This window comes from Bubalus kerabau, chromosome 9 (genome assembly GCF_029407905.1).
Source record: "Bubalus kerabau isolate K-KA32 ecotype Philippines breed swamp buffalo chromosome 9, PCC_UOA_SB_1v2, whole genome shotgun sequence".
Lineage (NCBI taxonomy): Eukaryota > Metazoa > Chordata > Mammalia > Artiodactyla > Bovidae > Bubalus > Bubalus kerabau.
The window spans coordinates 53714801-53727089 of record NC_073632.1 but is presented as its reverse complement, the minus strand read 5'-3'; the positions used below and the strand labels follow the sequence as shown (position 1 = coordinate 53727089).

General features: G+C 36.4%; 1 protein-coding gene across 32 annotated transcripts in view; it reads right to left on the bottom strand.

Moving 5' to 3' along the window:
* Positions 1 to 12289, bottom strand: part of LOC129619891 (uncharacterized) — a 684565-nt gene that overhangs the window by 551652 nt on the left and 120624 nt on the right. The gene's annotated exons all lie outside the window — the stretch shown is intronic.

Genomic DNA, 12289 nt, shown 5'->3' with positions numbered 1-12289 from the left:
GTCCAACTCTTTGCTACCCCATGGAATGCAGCATACCAGGCTTCCCTGTCCATCACCAACTCCCAGGGTTTACTCAAACTCATGTCCATTGAGTCGATGATGCCATCCAACCATCTCATCCTCCATTGTCCCCTTCTCCTTCCACCTTCAATCTTTCTGAGTATCAGGGTCTTTTCAAATGAGTCAGTCCTTCATCAGATGACCAAAGTACTGGAGTTTCAGCTTCAATAACAGTCCTTCCAATGAACACTCAGGACTGATCTCATTTAGGATGGACTAGTTGGATCTCCTTGCAGTCCAAGGGATTCTCAAGAGTCTTCTCCAACACAATAGTTCAAAAGTATCAATTCTTTGGCACTCAGCTTTCTTTATAGCCCAACTCTCACATCCATACATGACTACTGGAAAAATCATGGCCTTGACTAGATGGACCTTTGTTGGCTAAGTAATGCCTCTGCTTTTTAATATGCTGTCTAGGTTGGTCATAACTTTTCTTCCAAGGAGTAAGCGTCTTTTAATTTCATGACTGCAGTCACCATCTGCAGTGATTTTGGAGCCCAAGAAAATAAAGTCTGCCACTGTTTCCACTATTTTCCCATCTATTTGCCATGAAGTGATGGGACCAGATGCCATGATCTTTGTTTTCTGAATGTTGAGTTTTAAGCCAACTTTTTCACTCTCCTCTTTCACTTTCATCGAGAGATGCTTTAGTTCTTATTCACTTTCTACCATAAAGGTGGTGTCATCTGCATATCTGAGATTATTGATATTTCTCCCAGCAATCTTGATTCCAGCTTGTGCTTCTTCCAGCCCAGCGTTTCTAATGATGTACTCTGCATAGAAATTAAATAAGCAGGGTGACAATATACAGTGTTGACGTACTCCTTTTCCTATTTGGAACCAGTCTGCTGTTCCATGTCCAGTTCTAACTGTTGCTTCCTGAACTGCATACAGATTTCTCAAGAGGCAGGTCAGTGGCCTGGTAGTCCCATCTTTTGGAGAATTTTCCACAGTTTATTATGATCCACACAGTTAAAGGCTTTGGCAGAGTCAATAAAGCAGAAATAGATGTTTTTCTGGAACTCTCTTGCTTTTTTGATGATCCAGTGGATGTTAGCAATTAGATGTCTGGTTCCTCTGCCTTTTCTAAAACCAGCTGGAATATCTGGAAGTTCTTGGTTCATGTACTGCTGAAGCCTGGCTTGGAGAATTTTGAGCATTACTTTACTAAAGTGTGAGATGAGTGTGATTGTGCAGTAGTTTGAGCATTTTTTGGCATTGCCTTTCTTTGGGATTGGAATGAAAACTGACCTTTTCCAGTCCTGTGGCCACTGCTGAGTTTTCCAAATTTGCTGGCATATTGAGTGCAGCACTTTCACAGTGTCTACTATTAGGATTTGAAATAGTGCATCTGGAATTTCATCACTTCCACTAGCTTTGTTCATAGTGATGCTTCCTAAGGCCCACTTGACTTCACATTCCAGGGTGTCTGGCTCTAGGTGAGTGATCACACCATCATGATTATCTGGGTAGTGAAGATCTTTTTCATATAGTTCTGTGTATTCTTGCCACCTCTTCTTAATGTCTTATGCTTCTGTTAGGTCCATACTATTTCTGCCCTTTATTGAGCCCATCTTTGCATGAAATGTTTTCTTGGTATCTCTGATTTTCTTGAAGAGATCTATAGTCTTTTCCATTCTATTGTTTTCCTCTATTTCTTTGCACCAATCACTGAAGAAGGCTTTCTTATTATCTCTCCTTGCTATTCTTTGGAACTCTGCATTCAAATAGGTGTATCTTTCCTTTTCTCCTTTGCTTTTGGCTTGTCTTCTTTTCACAGCTATTTGTAAGGCCTCCTCAGACAGCCATTTTGCCTTTTTGCATTTCTTTTTCTTGGGTATGGTTTTGATCCCTGTCTCCTGTACAATGTCACAAACCTCCATCAATAGTTCATCAGTCATTCTGCCTATCAGATCTAGTCCCTTAAATCTATTTCTCACTTTCACTGTATAATCATAAGGGATTTTATTTAGGTCATACCTGAATACTCTTGTGGTTTTTCCCTACTTTCTTCAATTTAAGTCTGAATTTGGCAATAAGGAATTCATGATCTGAGCCACAGTCGGCTACAAGTCTTGTTTTTGCTGAATGTATAGAACTTCTCCATCTTTGGCTGCAAAGAATATAATCTGTCTGATTTCAGTGTTGACCACCTGGTGATGTCCATGTATAGAGTCTTCTCTTATGTTGTTAGAAGAGGGTGTTTGCTATGACTAGTGCATTCTCTTGGCAAAACTCTATTAGCCTTTGTCCTGCTTCATTCTGTACTCCAAGGCCAAATTTACCTGCTACTCCAGGTGTTTCTTGACTTCCTATTTTCGCATTCTAGTCCCCTATAATGAAAAGGACATCTTTTTTAGGTGTTAGTTCTAAAAGGTCTTGCAGTTCTTCAACTTCAGCTTCTTCAGCATTACTGGTCGTGTCATAGACTTGGATTTCCATGATATTGAATGTCCAGTCCTTTTCTATTACCAAAACTCTGCAGTGAGAATTGTTGTAAATGGATCACTTGCTCTTTATGTCAGTAGATGTATTTCTTTGGGGGGAAAGAGAAAAAACTAAGAGAAGCATTGCCAGGTCAAAGGTAATATATATGATTTTATTCTAAATGCTATTGACAGTTGTATTTCTCATAAACCAGCTCAATTGTGCTTGCATTATACATTGTATGACAATATATGGGTTCCTTAGAATTTCCCAATACTGTAGTTTATTATAAAGATTAATCCTTTGCTAATCTGAAAAGTAGGAAATGATATTGCAGCTTCAGCTGATATTACTCACATAAATGAGGCTACACATTTTATAAATAAAAACCATTTATATATTTTTTGCTTACTAGCTTATGCTTGGTTCCTTTTATCTATTATATTCCAAGAATTTTTCTGATTTGCAGTCCTTTAAACATTGAGAAAATTAATATCCTTTTGTGATGTGAGCTGCAAATATTTCATCTCAAGTTGCTGTTTACTTATTGCTTTGTTTTTGGTAAACTTCAGTGGAGAAATATTTTGTGGTTATATAAATTTTTTGACTTGGATTTGTGTCAAATGGGTTTTCCTAAAACCCATAGTCCTTAAACAATGTATATAAAACAATTCTAGACTTTCTGAATGAAATATAAAATATAAAAGCAAAAATGAAATATACAAAAGCATACTTAAAAAGGAAAACTATAATTTTTATAATTCTATTTCAAATAAAATGAATTGGCAAGTTCACATTACATCTGCTTCACCCATTTCCGATCTAGCATTAATAACATTAACATCCCAAATGACACTTTCTAAGGACATTGTATTTCAACAGGTTTGACACTAGTGCATAAATAAATCTTCATTTCAGTTTCTAGCTGACATTTCAACTGGCTAATATAAATTACTTGAATTCTTTTACAAGTGAATTTAATTTAAAAGCCTCTAAAAGAAGCTGATGGACAGGATACAACAGTGGCCAACCTCTATATTCACTAAATTTTAGACATGCATATCTGAAATCTCTCAATATTTATTTGACTATTGCCTTGCAAGTATTATATTTTAGAAAAAGAATACTCAGTTCATATACCATCTACTTGCTCAATGTATAACTTATCTCCAGAATATCAAAATTAGAAGACAAACAAAAATATAATAATTTTGCTCTAATAAATTATTTCCTCTCCTTCCCTAATTTATTTCCTTTCTTCCTTCCATATTTTCCTCCCCTTATCTCCCCCTCCTTTCCTTCTTCTATCACCCATATATCCACCCATTTATCTATCTATCCATCTTATACCCTTTCTTTCCTTTCTTATATTTAATCAGTTATAATTAATGATGATCAGAGCCAATCTACATGCTGAGTTTATATTGAGACCTGTGCCAAGTGGCTACACACATTCCAAGTGAAGTGTGTTATTGATGAGGAAATTGAAGCTTGAAACTGTGAAATAATTTGACCAATAACACAAAAGTAAAAGGTTAGGGGCTGAAATTCAGCTGTTTCTAACTTCAGCCCAGCCTCAACCTATGCTTCCTGGCATATATAAGTATAAATATTTAGACTGTATTTCACCTTTCTATTTGTTTTGGTCACATGCTTATATAATGCCCCTTTCATTACTATATACAAGCAGAAACAAAATAACCTATAAAGTCATAAAAGGGAACATTATCACCATCACCCCAGAATACAATTCCTCATGGGAAATGAGCCCTTAACTTCTACTACATTCCTCACACAACAGTCATAAGTTAGTGAAATAATTTGGTCACAGGCAAATAATTTGCTGTCTCCCATACCATTATAATATAATGTCCTGGCTGCCTTAGGATTAGATCCTCATTAGAGGTTTTTAAAGTTGGGATCGCTGGCAACAATTTCCAGGCATGACCACTTGAGCTTATAAAACCAACTCCATTATGTTTAAAATTTTTCTTGAGGACTTAGCACAGAGAACTATGCTAAATATTTCATAATAACTGATAAGGGAAAAGAATCTGAAATTATATATATGCAAAGAATCAGACACAACTGAATGACTAACATGTAGAATTATGTGTGTGTGTGTGTGTATATATATATATATATATAAATCATTTTGCTATACACCTAAAATTAACACAACACTGTAAATCAACTCTACTTCAATTGACTACACTAAAGCCTTTGATTTATGTATCACAGCAAAATAAGGAAAAGTCTTACAGAGATGGGAATACCAGACCACCTTACCTGCCTCCTGCGAAACCCATAGGCAGGGCAAGAAGCAACAGTTAGAACCAGACATGAAACAACAGACTGGTTCAAAATTGGGAAAGGAGTATGTCAATATTGTCACCTTGCTTATTTCACTTTTTTTTTTAATTTTATTTTATTTTTAAACTTTACATAATTGTATTAGTTTTGCCAAATATCAAAATGAATCCACCACAGGTATACATGTGTTCCCCATCCTGAACCCTCCTCCCTCCTCCCTCCCCATTCCATCCCTCTGGGTCGTCCCAGTGCACCAGCCCCAAGCATCCAGTATCATGCATCGAACCTGGACTGGCAACTCATTTCATACATGATATTTTACATGTTTCAATGCCATTCTCCCAAATCTTCCCACCCTCTCCCTCTCCCACAGAGTCCATAAGACTGTTCTATACATCAGTGTCTCTTTTGCTGTCTCGTACACAGGGTTATTGTTATCATCTTTCTAAATTCCATATATATGCGTTAGTATACTGTATTGGTGTTTTTCTTTTGGACTTACTTCACTCTGTATAATAGGCTCCAGTTTCATCCACCTCATTAGAACTGATTCAAATGTATTCTTTTTAATGGCTGAGTAATACTCCATTGTGTATATGTACCACCACTTTCTTATCCATTCATCTGCTGATGGACATCTAGGTTGCTTCCATGTCCTGGCTATTATAAACAGTGCTGCGATGAACATTGGGGTACACGTGTCTCTTTCCCTTCTGGTTTCCTCAGTGTGTATGCCCAGCAGTGGGATTGCTGGATCATAAGGCAGTTCTATTTCCAGTTTTTAAAGGAAATTATTCCTATTCAAAAATTTGAATATAAATAATCATTGAAATTCTAGTGATCATATTTATTGTGATACTGTTAATTTGAAAAACAAATATACATTCATTTTAAAATGTTATGATTCTTTTAAAATTGATCATAAGATTAGAATCTTGCTGTTCATAAAATTAAAAATCCTTAATATACAGGTAGACAGACTCATTATCCATATCTTCAAATTTCTTTAAGGTCATCATGTAGATCCTGGTTAATACAATTCAGATGTTTAATGCTAATAACCATAGCATAGACCGCAACTTAAGTTGTTAGAAATCAGTATGACTAGTGACTTAACCTGAATGGAAATCTTTTTGTTTGTTTGTTTGTTTGAGAAGTTGTTCCAACCTCCTCCATAATACTTGGCATGTGTCTGTGCCATTACAATAAACTCGACCATGGATAACATGATTTTTCTTTAAATGACTGCAGCCTTCATTATATTTTTCCCTTTTAATCCAAAGCACTATCACTGTATGAGTATTTTCTTCTCAGCTTGGTCTTATCCTCTAATAGCTGCAGTAATGTGAAACAGCAAATTGAATCTTCTAACAAGCACCCTTGATTCATCTTTACATTTTTCATAAGTTTTATTTTGACTCCCTCATCTATAAAATGAATCTTAGACCAAATGATTTCCAAAATCCTTCCAGCTTGAACATTCTATGTGCCTCAAATTGATGGAAAAGCAGTGTACTGCCCAAGCATAGAAAACAATTTTCAGGCTCAGATACATATTTCAAAAATTGCAAGTCCAACAGTTACTGCCATAGAATTTTGTCCTGGTTTTTTGTTTTTGTTTTTGTTTTTTTTACATTTTACTACCTGAGTAAAGGCACTTCCATATCAAAATGCTACAAATTATAATGCAAATGCCCATTTTACATGTATACAAGTAGATACAGAGAAGTAAGCTATCAATGTTTTGTGCTATGCTATAGTACAGTCAAGAGTTAAAGTTAAGAAAGTGTAAAAAGAGTTGAAGTTTGCCTCGTATTCATCACACATCTGCCTTTCAATCTTCCTTGACAGCTTCCTTTCCTTCCCCTTACCTCAAATCTTCCGCTGAAGTAATGTGTCATTTATCACAAGGGAAAATTCCTATGGATGTTTCACAGAATCTCAGGGTTTACAGCTCACTCTTTTGTTTACTATATTCTTTAATGTATTCTTTGGCAGATGGTAAAAGCAAAGTAATTAAGGAATATAGCTTTATTACTGGTTAAGGATTTGATATTTATCACCAGAAGGTAATTTATAATCTTTGATTCTAAATACCACTATCTAAAGCAAATCTTTTATTTGCACATTCACAAGATTTTAAGGTGTAATGAATGAAAACAAAAACACAGACTTGTAAAATTTCAACATTTGTTCTTAAAACTCCTATTTCTAAGCTTAAATTAAAAAATTCAACATGAGACTTCTTTGTTTCAAGGCACTTTCAAGACAATTTTAAAAGGAAAGCTGATGAATAATGGAGCTTCTACAAGACAAGGCAGCATGAGGGAAAGATCTAGGAAAGAAGTAAAAGAGTGAGATACAAATTTAGCTAGGAAAGCTCTCATGAGAATGACAAAGAGTCATGGTATTTTAAGACCAATGATTCAGATGGGAAAAAAAGAGAGGCAGGAAAATATAATTCATAGAAATATCAACTAGTATGTGAATTTTTCAAGAAGGAACCAGGCAAACTCAAGGTAATGAGGACTTGACTTTCTTTATAGGAAGGCTCTTAATGGGCTATTATAAGGTAAAGGCAAGATATTAGTATGGTTAATGGGAATAACCCAGAAAATGTCCATATTACTACAGTGATAGCAAAACTGTAGGGAACATTTAATGGAATCTTACACTATGTGGGTGCAAGTCTTTTGTCTGCAATGTGTCATGTTATTTTTTAAAATGAACTTTTTATAGTAGTTTTAGATTCATAGAAAAATTGAGAGGAAGGTACAAAGATTTTCCATATATACCCTGCTCACATGTACATATGCATAACTTCCTTCATTATTAACATCCCTCACTAGAGTACAATTGTGTTGACTGAAAGAAAAGTGAGTTTAGCTTTATTCAGGAAATCTACTGAAGACTATAGCCTGGGAAATAGTTTCTCACAAGCTCTGTGGGGACTGCTCTGAATAGGTATGGGAAGAGCCAGTAGGTCTATAAATTTTGATGCTAGGAAATACATGAAGTCTAGCATACACCTTGGTAGAACATTCTTGCTAATCACAAAAACAGATATCTCAAGTTAATGATTTTATTGCTTTTCTAAGCATGAGAAGATGCAAGAATCTGGTGTCATTGAAATTCTTTCTTAGATATGCATCTTAACTATCTAGGGGCTGTATATCCAAAAAACACAGAATGCTTCATCCTATTTTTTACCATCCTGAATTCCCCCCAGGTCACATTGCTGGTAGGCAACTGCAATGGGTTGTTACTTTATCCTTTGTATAACTGGATGATGCACAAGACTCTGTCCTTTTTGTTTACAGCTTCAATTGATGGACCAACATTAACACATCATTATTACCCAGAAGTCATAGTTTATATTAAGTTTACTCTTGTTTTTGTGCCCTCTGTAGGTGTGGACAAATGTATAATGACATGTATCCACCATTATAATACCATACAGAGTAGTTTTACTGCCCTGTAAATCTGTGCTCCACTTTCCTCCCTCCCTACCCCATGAACAACTGATCATTATACTGTCTCTATAGTTCTGCCTTTTTCAGAATGCCATATATTTGGAATTGTCCATGCAGACTTTTCAGCTTGACTTTTTTCACTTGATATTATGGTGTTTAAGCTTCTTCCATGAATTTTCATGAAGGATCAAAAACACCAGGATACCACTCAGAGGATCACAATAAGAACACAATGAGAAACATTAGGAAACCGAAGCTGCCTGAAGGAATAGTGGATTTATCTCTCCCTTCAGGGTGAATACTACTGAGTAGAATGGCAGGTAGAGTGATTCACATCCGTATTTTCCCTGAAAAGATTAACTATGCTTATCTTTAAATATCTTGTTTTATTTTTGCTAAAACCCTTAGTTTAAATTTTTTGTCAGTTTCATGCAACATAATATGAGTGCACTCTATGATTATGGATGGTTATTGTCTGAATAGAACTGTATGAAATGGCATCATGAACAAAAAAATAGGAGGGATTTGTGCAGGAAGATTCTTCCTTTTGCATACTCTGCAGAAAAGAACATGCTGAGGTGAAGTCACCTTGAAAGATACCACCATTTTCTCCCTCCACTGGACAAGGCAGGCATGTCCAGTACCACATGGTAAAAGTTACAGTGGGTGTAGGAGATGGGTTTCCATGGGTGCTCATGCATACTTATAATCTACAGCACCAGGAATTTTCATTTACCATGGTACAAGAGATAATTTCTTTTTCCTTCAACCTTGATGATAAATCACAGGTGGTAAAGGGCCTCAGGATCACAAAGACACTGGGGAATGACTGGGTGTGTGACAGCTGGAGCGGGCAGTTGCACTGGTAGATTTTGTTATGAGGACGATATGGTTGGCGTTGTTAGATATGCAAAAGAAGCTGGGAAGTCATACTTTTAAAATTTCTCTAAATTTCAACAATCAATTTTTGCTGAAAAACTAGGCTGAACAACATTACTCCAACCAAACAGAGCACATTTTTAGGCCAGAGACTGCCTAACTCAACAGGGGATGGTGTAAGATTGTGAGGCTAATCTAAGTGAAATAATTGAAGAGGAAACCCCAACTCTGAAGACACATCTGATCAAAGGTAGGTTTTCCTGAAGAAACACTACCATGGACAGGATCCCTCTGGAAAAACCCATGCCCATAATCCCCTGGGGCTTCCTTGGTAGCTCAGTTGCTAAAAAATCTGTCTGCAATGCAGGAGACCCCAGCTCAATTCCTGGGTCAGGAAAATCCTCTGAAGAAGGGCTAGGTTACCCACTCCAGTATTCTTGGGCTTCCCTGATGGCTTAGATGGTAAAGAATCTACCTGCAAAGTGGGATACCTGGGTTCGATCCCCGGGTTGGGAAGATCTGCTGCAGGACGGAATGGCAACCCACTCCAGTACTCTTGCCTGGATAATCCCGTGGACAGAGGAGCCTGGCGAGCTATGGTCCATGGGGTTGCAAAGAATCGGACACAACCGAGCACATAAGCACAACAAATAATCCCCTGCACACTGAGCTGTACACATGCAAATTGATAGCCTTCCTTTCCCTATCCAAGCCAAATATACAGAGTGACTCCCACATGCTGAACAACGGCATCTTCTGTTCCCCTGTCACTCTGTCCTACTAATATGCATGTCAGTCCAGACAGCAAGCGAATGAGGGAAAAGTAGCTTAGGAGGTAATGATATATACAGAGAATAAGTCTAATAATTGCCTGGAAGGCTGAAATCTTCTGACATGGTGAAATTAAGCACAAAGCAAGTTGAGGAAACTCAGTACTTTTAAAAACAAGATGTGAATATTTATTTTAAAAATTAGAAAAAACCACTTAAAATTTATTTTTGGTCATGGTTAATTTAGTTTTGAGTAAATTGTAAATTCTATTTTTTTCTACTTGCTCCAGGAGATACTGAAGGACAGAGGAGACTGGCATGTTGTGGTCCACGGGGTCACAAAGAGTCAGACATGAACGAGTGACTGAACAACCACTTGCTCTATAGTGCTTCATGTTTTTAACTAATACCTCGCACAATACATTGCACATGGCAGATGTGCCGAGTTGCTGAATTGATTTGTCACTGCAAATACAGAAGAAATATGTACTAAAAAGCCTTTTATCTATCTCAGTGCAAATTTTCCTATATGAAGACTTACAATTCCCACAGAGATCTTGAAACATAATCAAAAATCTAAAGGGAAAAATATATGAATGGAAAATAGCAGTAAAAAAAAAAAAGATTTAGTCTAGATTTTTTTTTTTAAGTTTTGAGTTCAAAAGTAGTTTAAAATTACAGGAGAATCAGTCCTACTTTGCCTCAAGACAGTGGGGGAGAGCAGTGGGAAAGAGACAAGGATAAGCAAGGTCTAATCTTTAAATGCGTACATGTTTTCTCATGTATATAGAAGAGTTCCCAAAACATTACAGAGATTTATCTATATCCTTCATCTAGCATCCCCTAATGTTAGCAGTTTGCATAAACATTGTACAATTATGGAAACCAAGAAATTATTAGAGCCACAATTCTGTTAACTATAGAATATATTTGAATTTTGTCTTTTTTTTTTTTGTAATGTTCTTTTCCTGTTCCAGAAACAGGCCAGTGTCTCACACCTCATTTATCTGTCATACAACCTCATATCTGCAATCTTTAACACTTCCTCTATCTTCCCTTGTCACTGACTGAGTTGTACTGCAAAGGTATTTTGTACAATCTCCTTTGAATTATAATTATCTTATTTTTATGGTTAAATTGACTTTATGCATCATGCCAGGGGGTGGCTCATCTTTTTTAATAACTGCCATTATTATATTATTTGCAAGTCTATAGATAGGTACCTTCAATTGCCTATTCTTTTTATAAATACTAAGAATATTGGGTTCAGGTGGGGGGGTCACGTGTATACCGATGGCCAATTCATGCTGATATATAGCAAAAAACCATCACAATATTTAAAGTAATTATCTTCCAATGAAAATAAATGAATTAATTTAAAATAAAGAATACCACTACATATATTTATTGGGAAAATATATCTGCAAGACAAATTCCTAAAAGTTGGATTTCTGAATCAAGAAGAATTCCTGGATATTTTGACAGACATTGCTAAATTGCTCCCAAGTTGGTACTAATTTACATTGTCATCAGCAATGCTCTCCCTACCAATTTTTTAGTAATCTATTTTTCCCCTATAATTTGAAATGATGGCTGTTTTTATTTTACTTTTTATTATAGTAATTTGTGTACAGTTTTTGTCTTCCCTAATATATAGTCAACCTATTGGGGACAGAATTTGTGCCTTTCAGTGTTTCTGAAATAATGTATTACACATCAGAAGAATTCAGCAAATATTTATTAAATGATTGAATAAATAATGTCAGCATTTGTCAGGGGATGTTCAACTTTAAGGGATCCAATATGTTGTTTTCTTCCTTTGTGTGCCATTTCTCAAGGACTTTCTGTTCCTTATCAGTTCCTAGAAAACAGGAATGAGCAGAGCTGCACCAGTTCTCAGGACTGAGATCATGGGAAAGAGCACCTGCTTGGATTCCCTTCAGTGACTCCCTTCAATGACTCCCTTCAGTGACCTTTTAGGACTATCCATTTTGTTGCAACTGGTGGAATTTCATTCTTTTTAATGGCTGAATAATCATTTTATTGAAGATATATAATGCATTTCTGCAAATAAAGTACCCTTGTTTCACTCAAGACTTGGGTCCCCTGCATCCTTCTTCTCGTCAACTCCAGTCCCCAGGTCTCTGTCTCCAAAGACCGTGAAAAGCATTAGACTTTAATTCCAGGTTACTTGCCTCTAGGCTGCTGCTGCTAAGTTGCTTCAGTTGTGTCCGACTCTGTGCAACCCCATAGATGGCAGCCCACCAGGCTCCGCCATCCCTGGGATTCTCCAGGCAAGAACACTGGAGTGGGTTGCCATTTCCTTCTCCAATGCATGAAAGTGAAAAGTGAAAGTGAAGTCGCTCA